Genomic DNA, 12730 nt, shown 5'->3' on the forward strand with positions numbered 1-12730 from the left:
CTTATAGTGGTAAATTGAAAATTGTAATTGTCATATACATTTTTGTGCATCCCACCATACATGTACTTAATAGTGATCACATTGGGTTCACAAGTGGTGCCTATCTTATCACCAGGTGGTGGACAGCTGGTGATTTATCCCATTATACACAGGCTCTCTTTATCCTCGGCTATCTGTTCCAGCAGTGCTATCAATGGATCCAACTGGGTGATTGGGACAGTGCTTTCTAGGTATGCCCTAACAGATGACTCTGCTTTTTTAAAGGCAGTAATGTACTGTCATATAGGCATAAGAAAAAAATAATAATAATAATTAAAAGTTAGTCTTCTTAAATAGAAAGAATGATGCCACATTAACCCCTTAAAGGAGTACTCCGGCGCGCACTTCGGTCCCCGGGCTGTGTGTTTTCTTTTATTTTGCAGCCCGGACGGGATAAAAGGAAAAAAGTGCGCGCCGGAGTACTCCTTTAAGGACTCTACAATTTTATTTTTACGTTTTCGTTTTTTCCTCCTCGCCTTCAAAAAAATCATAACTCTTTTATATTTTCATCCACAGACTAGTATGAGGGCTTGTTTTTGCGCGACCAGTTGTCCGTTGTAATGCCCTCACTCACGTTACCATAAAATGTATGGCGCAACCCAAAAAATACTATTTGTGTGGGAAAATTAAAAAGGAAACCGCAATTTTGCTCATTTTGGAAGGTTTTGTTTTCACGCCGTACAATTTACGGTAACAATGACATGTGTTAATTATTCTTTGGGTCAATACGATTAAAATGATACCCATGGTAACATACTTTTCTATTACTGTTGCGCTTAAAAAAATCGCAAACTTTTTTAACCAAATTAGTATGTTTAAAATCCCCCCTATTTTGAAGACCTATAACTTTTTCATTTTTCCGTATAAGCGGCGGTATGAGGGCTCATTTCTTGCGCCGTGATCTGTACTATTTATTGATACCATATTTGCTTATATAAAACTTTTAATCCATTTTTAATAAATTTTTTATTGAATAAAATGTTATAAAAAAACAGCTATTTTGGACTTTTTTTTTTTTTACGTGCACGCCGTTCCCCGTACGGTATCATTAACATTTTATTTTAATAGTTCACATATTTATGCACACAGCGATACCAAATATGTATATAAAATATTTTTTTAAACATTTTTTGGGGGGTGAAATAGGGAAAATGGGACAATTTGTTTTATTGGGGGAGGGGGTTTTTCACATTGTTTTTACTTAATTTTTTTACTTTTACTAATAGGGGACTATTTATAGCAATCATTCGATTGCTAATACTGTTCAGTGCTATGTATAGGACATAGCACTGATCAGTCTTATCGGTCATCTTCTGCTCCGGTCTGCGGGAAGGCAGATCAGAGCAGAAGACTCCGGGAAGGCAGCGGAGGCAGATGAGGGGACCTCCGTCTGGATGATCGGATCGCCGCGGCAGCGCTGCGTTTGATCCGATCATTCATTTTAGTGACTGCGATGCTGCAGATGCAGTGATCTGTATTGATCACGGCATCTGAGGGGTTAATGGCGGGATCGCGGATGTCCGCCATTACCGGCTGGTCCCTGGCTGTGACCTGCCGTGCATGATCCGGCGCCTTGAGCATGGTGCGAATCACCTGTGTTGAGAAGCCACGGGCCCTTAGTACCGCGGTCTCAACCGCCATGCCGTCAAATGCAGCGACTGTAAATTGGGGTGGCACAGGTGAGCCCGAGAGAGAAGGTCCGGATGAAGCGGAAGGCGCAGCGGAACATCGTCCAGGAGCCCGACGACGTCTGCGTATCACGCCCTCCGAGGCCAATCTGGAGCCACGAGAATGGCAGGAATGCCCTCCGCTTTGAGCTGCCTCAGGACCCTGGGAAGGAGAGGAAGAGGAGGGAACAGATAAGGTAGGGCGAAGTCCGACCAGGGAATCACCAGTGCATCCCCGGCCAGAGCACGGGGGTCCCGGGACTTCGACACAAAGAGGGGAGCCTTCTGGTTGTGGCGGGATGCAAAGAGGTCCACATCTGGAGTTCCCCAGAGGTCGCAGATCTGTGCAAACACCTCCGGATGAAGGGACCACTCGCCGGGGTCGGGAGAGGACCGGCTTAGGAAGTCTGCTTCCCAATTGTTTATGCCTGGGATGTGCATTGCCGAGATGGCTGGGACCCTGAGTTCCGCCCAGAGAAGAATCTTGGAAACTTTGGCCATCGCCACCAAGCTGCGAGTGCCGCCCTGGCGATTGATGTACGCCACCGCAGTGGAGTTGTCCGACTGGACACGAACCGGGCAGCCCTGAAGAAGGAACTCCCAATGTAACAGGCAAAGATAGATTGCCCTCAGTTCCAAGATGTTGATCGGGAAGAGTGTCTCTCTGGGAGACCAAAGGCCCTGGACTGTCCGGTCTCGGAAAACACCCCCCCCAACCCGAAAGGCTGGCATTCGTCATGACAACCAGCCAATGGAGGGACAGGAAGGAGCGCCCCTGAAGAAGTAGGGGGGAGCAGAGCCACCACAGAAGGGAGCGGCGAGTTGTCCGAGGAAGTACAACATTGCGATCGAGGGACAAGGAAGACCTGTCCCACCGGGATAGAATCGCCAGTTGAAGGGGACGAAAATGAAACTGAGCGAAGGGAACGGCCTCCATGGCCGCCACCATCCGACCCAGGACTTCCATGCAAAAGCGAATGGACACTGGGGAGGGGTTTCTGAGTATACGAACCCCCGACAGAAGGGTCAGCCGCTTGTCCGGCGGGAGGCGAACCCGGGCGGACTGGGTGTCGAACTGAAGCCCCAGAAAAACCAAGGACTGAGTGGGGGATAGGTTTGATTAGTCGTGATTGACCAACCAACCAAAGCGAGACAGGGCCTGAAGAGTGAAGGTGAGACTCTCTAGATTCTGGTCTCTGGACGGAGCCTTGATCAGAAGGTCGTCCAAGTAAGGAATCACTGAGACCCCCCTCGTCCGTAGCAGGCCGATCACCGGCGCAAGGACCTTGGTGAATACCCTCGGAGCTGTGGCCAGGCTGAAGGGGAGAGCCACAAACTGGAAATGTCACTCCGGGACAGCAAAGCGGAGCAACCGCTGGTGTCCCGGAAAAATCGGAACATGGAGGTAGGCGTCCCTGATGTCCACTGAGGAAAGAAACTCCCCCTGATCCATGGTCGCCACGACCGAACGGAGAGACTCCATGCGGAAGTGGCGCAGGAGGAGATGCCGGTTGAGGTGCTTTAGATCCAAGATGGGGCGTACGGAACCCCCTTTCTTGGGAACTACAAAGAGGTTGGAATAAAAACCTTGAAAACGTTTCTTGGTAGGAACCGGGACAATGACACCCTGAATGAGGAGGGACTGAAGCGCACCCCGAAAGGCCTTTGCCAGAGAGGGAGCCCGTGGGGCTTGAGAAAGGAAAAAACAATCCTTTGGAAGAGAGGCAAACTCGATCCGGTAACTGTTGGATACCACATCTCTGACCCAGGAGTCCTGTACATGCATGGTCCAGACGTCCCGGAAGAGCAACAGACTACCTCCCACCCGAGAAAAATCTGCAGGTGGGGGCGTCCCTTCAGGCAGAGGTGGGTTTGCGGCTGGCCGCCTTGGCTGCAAAGCATCCCGAACGGTTATCCGATTTCCAGGATGGGTCTGGAAGGAGGGAGCCTTCTTGTCCCGAGAAGGCGCCTGCCTGGCCCCCTGTGTGACCCCGAAGGTCCGAAAGGAGGTAGATTTGCGACGGGAAGTAGTACTGCGGGCCTTATTTTGAGGTAGTAATGAACTCTTCCCTCCCGTAGCTTCTGAGATGATCTCATCTAGGCGCTTACCAAAAAGCCGAGAGCCAGTAATTGGAAGCTGCGTCCGCATCCCAGGCTTCCAGCCACGCGGATCTACGGAGAGCCACTAGGTTACCCGTGGCAAAGGCGGCACAGCGGGCCGACTGCATGGAAGCAGAACATAGAAAATCTCCAGTTTTAGAAAGCAGGAGAAGCAAGTTAGCCAGTTCTTCCGAGGAAGCCCCAGAAGAAACGCCCTGACGGAGTCGGGAAACCCAGATCGTAAGGGCCTTGAAAACCCAGGCAGAGGCAAAAGCAGGGAGAAGAGATGAACCCGCAGCTTCAAAGGCAAATTTTGCCAAGGTCTCCACCCTTTTGTCCGCTGGGTCCTTAACCCCTTGAGGACTCATGGTTTTTCAGTTTTTGCACTTTCGTTTTTTCCTCCATACCTTTTAAAAATCATAACCCTTTCAATTTTCCACCTAAAAATCCATATTATGGCTTATTTTTTGCATCACCAATTCTACTTTGCAGTGACATTGGTTACTTTACCCAAAATTTCACGGTGAAACGGAAAAAAAAATCATTGTGCCACAAAATCGAAGAAAAAATTAAATTTTTAAAATTTTGGGGGCTTCCGTTTCTACGCAGTGCATATTTCGGTAAAAATGACACCTTATCATTATTCTGTAGGTCCATATGGTTAAAATGATACCCTACTTATATAGGTTTGATTTTGTTGTACTTCTGGAAAAAATCATAACTACATGCAGGAAAATGTATACGTTTCAAAATGTCATCTTCTGACCCCTATAACTTTTTTATTTTTCCACGTACAGGGCGGTATGAGGACTCATTTTTTGCGCCGTGATCTGAAGTTTTTATCGGTAAGAATTTTGTTTTGATCAGACTTTTTGATCACTTTTTATTCATTTTTTAATGGTATAAAAAGTGACCAAAAATAAGCTTTTTTGGACTTTGGAATTTTTTGCGCGTACGCCATTGACCGTGCGGTTTAATTAATAAATATATTTTTATAGTTCGGACATTTACGCACGCTGTTTTATTTTTTTTATGGGAAAAGGGGTGATTCAAACTTTTATTAGGGAAGGGGTTAAATGACCTTTATTAACACTTTTTTTTTTTACTTTTTTTTTGCAGTGTTATAGGTCCCATAGGGACCTATAACACTGCACACACTGATCTCTCATGCTGATCACTGGCGTGTATTAACACGCCTGTGATCAGTGTTATCGGCGCTTGACTGCTCCTGCCTGGATCTCAGGCACGGAGCAGTCATTCGTCGATTGGACACCGAGGAGGCAGGAAAGAGCCCTCCCGGTGTCCTGTAGACTGTTCGGGACGCCGCAATTTCACCGCGGCGGTCCCGAACAGCCCGACTGAGCAGCCGGGATACTTTCACTTACACTTCAGACGCGGCGGTCAGCTTTGATCGCCGCGTCTGAAGGGTTAATACAGGGCATCACCGCGATCGGTGATGTCCTGTATTAGCCGCAGGTCCCGGCCGTTGATAGCCAGCGGGACCGACCCGATATGACGCGGGGACACCGCGTGACCCAGCGACATATCGCGGGAGCCGGCGGAGGACGTAAATATACGTCCTGCGTCGTTAAGGAGTTAAAAGAAGCAGCATCGGGTAAAGGCAGGGTAGCCTTAAATAGGCGGGAGACTGGTGGGTCCACCGTAGGAGGTGAGGTCCACCGGGCAATGAGGTCCTTAGCGGAGGGATAACGCGCTTGAACCTTCTTTGTTTCTTGAAACCTTTTGTCAGGATGCCTCCAGGCAGACTCCAGCAAGGCTTCAAATTCAGCATGGGAGCTGAACATCTTGAACGGACGGGCACGATGAAAGGAAACTTCTGGGACAGCGTCCGAAGTTCCTGGGTCCTCTAGGTGAAAGGTGTTTCTTATGGCCGAAACCAATGAGTCCACCATGTCAGTCATGTCTGTGTGGTCCTCTGAATAAGAGGCAGAAGCAGAACCCACCAGTGTCCATCTCCTGCAGACACTAAGCTAAGACTGATTACCTCAGGCTCTGTAGGTGGGTATATCCTGCTGGGAGGAGCCGACTTTTTGGTTTCCTTAGTGTCAATTCTCCTAGCTACAACAGCATATATCCAAGGTCTGTGTCCCCCAATGGAGCCAATAGAGAAAAATGGTATTCAAAAGTGATTTATTGGTTTTTGCTTATGTAAGCCAAATTTATCAACCCCCTGTGATAGTATGATAAATGTCATACATGAGCAAAAGCAAGAAAAAAATGCCTACAGAACTCGCTTACCAAAGCAACGATGATAAATCTCCCCCATGGTATTTGAGTATTAAAGGGGTATTCCAGGCCAAAACTTTTTTTTATATATCAACTGGCTCCGGAAAGTTAAACAGACTAGTAAATTACTTTGATTAAAAAATCTTAATCCTTCCAATAGTTATTAGCTTCTGAAGTTGAGTTGTTGTTTTCTGTCTAACTGCTCTATGACTCACGTCCCGGGAGCTGTGCAGTTCCTATGGGGATATTTTCCCATCATGCACAGCTCCCGGAACGTGACATCATCAATGAGCAGTTAGACAGAACATTTCAAAAGCTAATAACTATTACTATTGTGACCGTCTTTTATTGTTCCACTGCCGGTGTGAATAAAGAACAGACTTTGAACACTGCTCCAGGTTGGTGAGTGCGACTTTTTTCTACCTCGTTCAATTGGCTAATTTACAAATCTGTTTAACTTTCCGGAGCCAGTTGATATATATAAAAAAAAGTTTTTGTAAAAAAAAAAAAGCCCTTCTCTTTCTTTAATTAAGGAGTGGTCATGCATGCACACACACAACTCCTTTCACTGTCTACGGGACTGATGACGATAGATCACCATATGCAACTATCCTGTCAGATCCATAGACAGTAAATAGAGCAAAAATGCGTACACATGATCACCACAGCTTCCAAACTTGTTACTTAGAAGCCACGTTTAATGGGGATCCTGGCAGTTGGTACCCTCAATGATCCTACATTTATCATCTGTCCTGTGAGTTGGTGATAAATCTTGTCCCTGGGACAGCACCTTTAAGGAGTTAAAGAGAACCTGTGACCAACCGAAAAAATATTTAGATTTTAGGTTATGGAACCCTGATCACACACACACGTTTTTACAGTTTCTTGATATGCTCTCCTGTGCCCAAGATATGTGGGTTTATAGTTTGTCTGACAATTCAGGGAATCAGTCAGATGGGCATGAACTTTTAATATTGGAAGTGAATATCAGGTCATGGGTGGGTTATACAGTCAAGGGTGTGTGTGTGTGTGTGTGTGTGTGTGTGTGTGTGTGTGTGTGTGTGTGTGTGTGTGCGCGCCTAATATATACCCCCTGACTGTATAATCCCACCCATTACCTAATATTTGCTGCCATTATTAAAATTAAGTTAACCACCCACATAACAGGAGGGTGTATCAAGAAACTGTAAGGTGTGTGATCAAGGCACCCTAAGCTATTCAATCATAATGCTACCATATGTTTAGGGAGTTGGTCACAGGTCCTCTTTAAAGTATTTATCCCTTTAACTGTTTTTCTATGATTATTTTGACACTGAACAATGGAAAAATCTCTACATAGTAGTCTAATTGTATTACAATACTTAAATACAATAACCACTTTATCATAAGGGCATTGCAATAGACAGGGAACTTAGTGGTCTGTTGACCACCACCAGCTAGATTCATAGCCTGTTTAGTAGATACACCACAAAAGGGTATAGTGGTAAGTCTGTCATTGATAAAAGAAAATGAGTTGCCCCCTCTTTTATGAGGAAACCTCTTAAGTTCTTCAGTATCTATGTCAGTAACATAGTTAAAAAGGGTCATTTATTCTGTTACTTCTTAGGAATATTTGTTATCTCTGACGCAGCAGTGTTGACCCTTACCCGTTGTTATGCGTTGTGCTGCCGCTTTATCTGATTCAGAATCAAGCTCCATTGATATGGTTGTTTATGAAGCAACTGTATGCTCGACAGTAGTTTTATTTTGGTTTATCTCAATTTCTATCAAGACTCCTTGAACTTTGGTCATTAGCTATCTTGGAAATATAGATTAATTTCACAGATTAAGATTACTTAAAGAAAACCACTTATGGGTTATCTGTACACAGTAGTCTAGATAAGATACCTGTTATATGCTGGGTCTTCTGTGTAGATGATATAGATATTTCACAGCAGACCATTACTTTATTATAATCCTTATGACGCCATAAACTCTACAGTATCTCACCATAATTGTAACATCCATGCTCCAGCCAGACATGCTGGCCGTGAGCACTCTATCACATCCCTGCTGCCGGCAGGGCTGGGATTCGCATCGCGGGATGCACCCGCATGCGAATCCCCGGCCGTCGCTCAACTCCTTGTCCTCGCAGCCCCGGTGCACGTGCCCCCGCCTCCTCGTGCTCATTTAGTCAAGTGTCTACACCTGCACCCTGGTCCTTAAATATCAGCTCCTCCCTTGGTTCCCTGACGGATCTTTGGTTGTCTGTTGCCATAGTGAAAGTTCTGTGTCTCTGTTACTGTGTACCTGTTCCTTGCTACCTTCCTACCCTCCACCTGTGTTCCTGCCCTGACCTACTGCCATCTTGCCACGTCTTGCCAGTCTCCTTCTGTGCCACGCCACCTCCCAGCTACCTGTGTGGACGAGTCATGCCAGGGGTAGCGACCTTAGACTCCGCTCCCTGCCACGGCTTACGTCATTATCCACTCAGGCCCAGAGGATCCACCACCTGCCGTGACCATAACAATAATCTTGTCTATCTAGATTTATTAGAATATACATATTTAGAACAGGCTGTTAGTTTTGACATTGTGTAATAGATTAATCTCAGACACCTACAGTGGGGATCAAAGTTTGGGCACCCCAGGTAAAAATTTGTATTAATGTGCATAAAGAAGCCAAGGAAAGATGGAAAAATCTCCAAAAGGCATCAAATTACAGATTAGACATTCTTATATGTCAACAAAAGTTATATTTTATTTCCATCATTTACACTTTCAAAATAACAGAAAACAAAAAAATGGCATCTGCAAGTTTGGGCACCCTGCAGAATTTATAGCATGCACTGCCCTCTTTGCAAAGCTGTGCACTGCCAGTGTCATGGATTTTTCTCAATCATCATCTGGGAAGACCAGGTGATGTCAATCTCAAAGGTTTTAAATGCCCAGACTCATCTGACCTTGCCCCAACAGTCAGCACCATGGGTTTTTCTAAGCAGTTGTCTAGAAATCTGAAACTAAAAATAGTTGACGCTCACAAAGCTGGAGAAGGCTATAAGAAGATAGCAAAACATTTTCAGATGTCAATATCCTCTGTTCGGAATGTAATTAAGAAATGGCAGTCATCAGGAACAGTGGAAGTTAAAGCAAGATCTGGAAGACCAAGAAAAATATGAGACAGAACAGCTCTCAGGATTGTGAGAAAAACAATTCAAAACCCACGTTTGACTGCACAATCCCTCCAGAAAGATCTGGCAGACACCGGAGTTGTGGTATACTGTTCCACTATAAAGATACTTGTACAAATAATGGTCTTCATGGAAGATTCATCAGAAGAAACCCTCTTCTATGTCCTCACCACAAAAATCAGGATTTGAACTTTGCAAATTAACATATAGACAAGCCTGATGCATTTTGGAAACAAGTTCTGTGGACCGATGAGGTTAAAATTGAACTTTTTGGCTGGAATGAGAAAAGTTACGTTTGGAGAAGAAGGGGAACATAATTTAATGAAAAGCACCTCTGTCCAACTGTTAAGCATGGGGATGGATCAATCATGCTTTGGGGTTGTATTGCAGCCAGTGGCACAGGGAACATCTCACGAGTAGAAGGGAAAATGGATTCAATAAAATTTCAGCAAATTTTGGATGCTAACTTGATGCCATCTGTGAAAAAGTTAAAGAGAGGATGGCTTCTACAAATGGATAATGATCCTAAACACACCTCAAAATCCACGGGGGATTACATCAAGAGGCATAAACTGAAGGTTTTGCCATGGCCTTCACAATCTCCTGACCTAGATTGAAAATCTATGGATAGACCTTAAAAGAGCAGTGCGTGACAGACAGCCCAGAAATCTCAAAGAACTGGAAGACTTTTGTAAGGAAGAATCTGCAAAGATACCTCAAACAAGAATTGAAAGACTCTTGGCTGGTTACAAAAAGCGTTTACAAGCTGTGATACTTGCCAAAGGGGGCAGTACAAGATATTAACTCTGCAGGGTGCCCAAACTTTTGCTGACACCATTTTTTTGTTTTCTGTTATTTTGAAAGTGTATATGATGGAAATAATATCTAACTTTTGTTGACATATTATAAGAATGTCTAATCTGTAATTTGATGCCTTTTGGAGATTTTTTCCATCTTTCCTTGGCTGCTTTATGCACATTAATACACAATTTTACCTGGGGTGCCCAAACTTTTGATCCCCACTGTAGTTTATATATATCGCATTAAAGGAGTACTCCAGTGGAAAACATTTTTCTTCTAGTGCCAGAAAGTAAAACAGATTTGTAAATTACTTCTATATAAAAATCTTAATCCTTCCAGTACTTATCAGCTACTGTATGCTCCACATGAAGTTCTTTTTATTTATTTTTCTGTCTGACCACAGTGCTCTCTGCTGACACATCTGTTCGTTTAAGGAACTATCCAGAGCAGGAGAGGTTTGCTATGGGGATTTGCTCCAGCTCTGGACAGTTCCTGACATGGACAGATATGTCAGCAGAGAGCACTGTGGTCAGACAAAAAAGAAATTCAAAAGGAAAAGAATGTTCTCTGCAGCATACAGCAGCTGATAAGTACTGGAAGGATTAAGATTTTTATACAGAAGTAATTTACATATCAGTATAACTTTCAGGTGCCAGTTGATTTTTTAAAAAAATTAATAGTTTTCCACCGGAGTACCCCTTTAATACTTGAGAAGTCGCCCTTTAGCGTGAAATCCGCAGTGTAGATTACAGTATTATAAAAATAACTTAATATATGTGGTAAAGTCCTTGTACGTACCAAGGAGGATTTTATCTATAGTTTGTAAGCAGACCTACACATTCTTACAGTCTTAATGATGTAGATCTGTCAGTTTTATAGTTTAGCATTCTTCTCTTCTGCTTTTACTAATGCCACGTGATTTGTCAGTCGAGTATGGTTTTACCCATTTTAAATTCCTTGTAATATTTTTTTTCTGAATATTGCGTGAGAGAATTTACCCGCCCATACTAGTTATTCTGTCCTGTAGGTCACTGGCCCCATTCTTGGCTTAGTTTTTATATTTTTTGAACAATGGACATAATCTTTTATTTGCTTATTTTCTAATGCATGCATCTTCTTTACCTGTACAAGGGAATCCAAGCCGTGTCTTCATATAGTGTATATCCTCCTTTTAATATGTCCAAAAATACAGCTCAAAGCTTCTGCATCCTATGGTGCCCTGGAAAGCGCTCACTTATACAGTACCTTCTCATGTTGAAAGCAAGTCTCTCAAATGTTATCCCTCCCCAAATCCCAGGCCCTAATAAACCAGTCTTGCCTTCCTCTTTTAAAATGTAATATTGCTATGAAGGAATTGTTGGGTAAATTAGATGCTTCGCCATTAATGTTTGAGGGAAGAGATTAAGGAATTCGCTAATATTTCTGCTGACTAAGCCCTCTCTTACTATTTAACAGCATAGTGTTAATATTCCTTTTAGTTTTTTTTTATGATATATGTAGTAAAAACCCATTACCTTGGAAGAATTTAATATTTAACATCCTCAGTTTATTGGCTTAACCTTCACTTTTACAACACTAGGCCATGAAACACAAATGCAGTGCTGGTTGTGTTTGAAATCAAGTCCAATAACAGGCAGAATGCCTAATTGTATTAATCCTGGGCAGGGCATTTGTAACATTTATTTTAGTTTTTATACATTTTGTGGGGTGCCAAGATGTTCTCACGTGTGCTGTTTGCTGTATCCAGCTATTTATCAGAACATCAGAAATTCCCATCATTGTATCTACACCATGTTTGACACTGGATGTTGTACTCTATATCTATGGGATGTCTGCTAGTTACTTATCTGAGCATGCATCACCCACCCACCATTCATCCATGAGAGACTACACTCTTCTAGGTTCTAAAAGTTTAAATGAAACTTTACTATTACATTGTCTAAAATAATTGACATATAAACAGGGCTCGAGTCCTGCAGGAACGCACAGGAACGGCGTTCCTCTGCTTTTTCCAGAGAAGGAACTCCGTCCCTGTTACACTAATCCTGCAGGATTGACCACTGAATTATTATTACCCTCCCTCCAACTCCTCCCCTGGCCCGGATTGCTAGATGCTGGAGATGTAGGACCTGTGATGATGTCACCATCACATGTTGGGGGCGGGGCTTGGAGGAGAGGAAAGATCGTGGTTGAAGGACCTGTGTGATGCTGTGGAGGAGGCGGGGCTGAGCTGGAGGAGAGGTCACATGTCACCCCAGTAAGGTAATTACATGGAAGGAGATTTGTTACAGTGTGTCACCCCAGTAGTAAGGAGATTACATGAGGAGGGGGATTGTTACAGTGTGTCACCCCAGTAGTAAGGAGATTACATGAGGAGGAGGTTTGTTACTGTGTGCCACCACAGTAGTAAGGAGATTACATGAGGAGGAGGTTTGTTACAGTGTGTCACCCCAGTAGTAATAAGATTACATGAGGAGTAGGTTTGTAACATTGTGTCACCCCAGTAGTGAGGAGGTTTGTTACAGTGTGTCACCACAGTAGTAAAGAGATTACATGATGAGGAGGTTTGTTACAGTGTGCCACCACAGTAGTAAGGAGATTACATGAGGAGGGGGTTTGTTACAGTGTACCACCCCAGTAGTAAGGAGATTACATGAGGAGGAGGTTTGTTACAGTGTGTCACCCCAGTAGTAAGGAGATTACGTGG

The 12730-nt window shown here is 44.0% G+C and overlaps 2 protein-coding genes and 1 long non-coding RNA gene across 6 annotated transcripts in view; 1 reads left to right on the top strand and 2 right to left on the bottom strand.

Annotated features, from left to right (window-relative positions):
• The window catches only part of BIVM (basic, immunoglobulin-like variable motif containing), a 189061-nt gene extending 177779 nt beyond the window's left edge, over window positions 1-11282 (bottom strand). The window contains exon 1 of the mRNA XM_056555703.1: window positions 11146-11282. The gene's annotated coding sequence lies outside the window, so the exon portion shown is untranslated. The remainder of the gene's footprint in view (window positions 1-11145) is intronic.
• LOC130355506 (uncharacterized) overlaps window positions 1-12730 on the bottom strand; it is a 289775-nt gene that overhangs the window by 177779 nt on the left and 99266 nt on the right. The gene's annotated exons all lie outside the window — the stretch shown is intronic.
• The window catches only part of POGLUT2 (protein O-glucosyltransferase 2), an 86664-nt gene that overhangs the window by 54860 nt on the left and 19074 nt on the right, over window positions 1-12730 (top strand). The gene's annotated exons all lie outside the window — the stretch shown is intronic.

The sequence above is a fragment of the Hyla sarda genome, chromosome 2 (assembly GCF_029499605.1).
Source record: "Hyla sarda isolate aHylSar1 chromosome 2, aHylSar1.hap1, whole genome shotgun sequence".
Classification (NCBI taxonomy): domain Eukaryota; kingdom Metazoa; phylum Chordata; class Amphibia; order Anura; family Hylidae; genus Hyla; species Hyla sarda.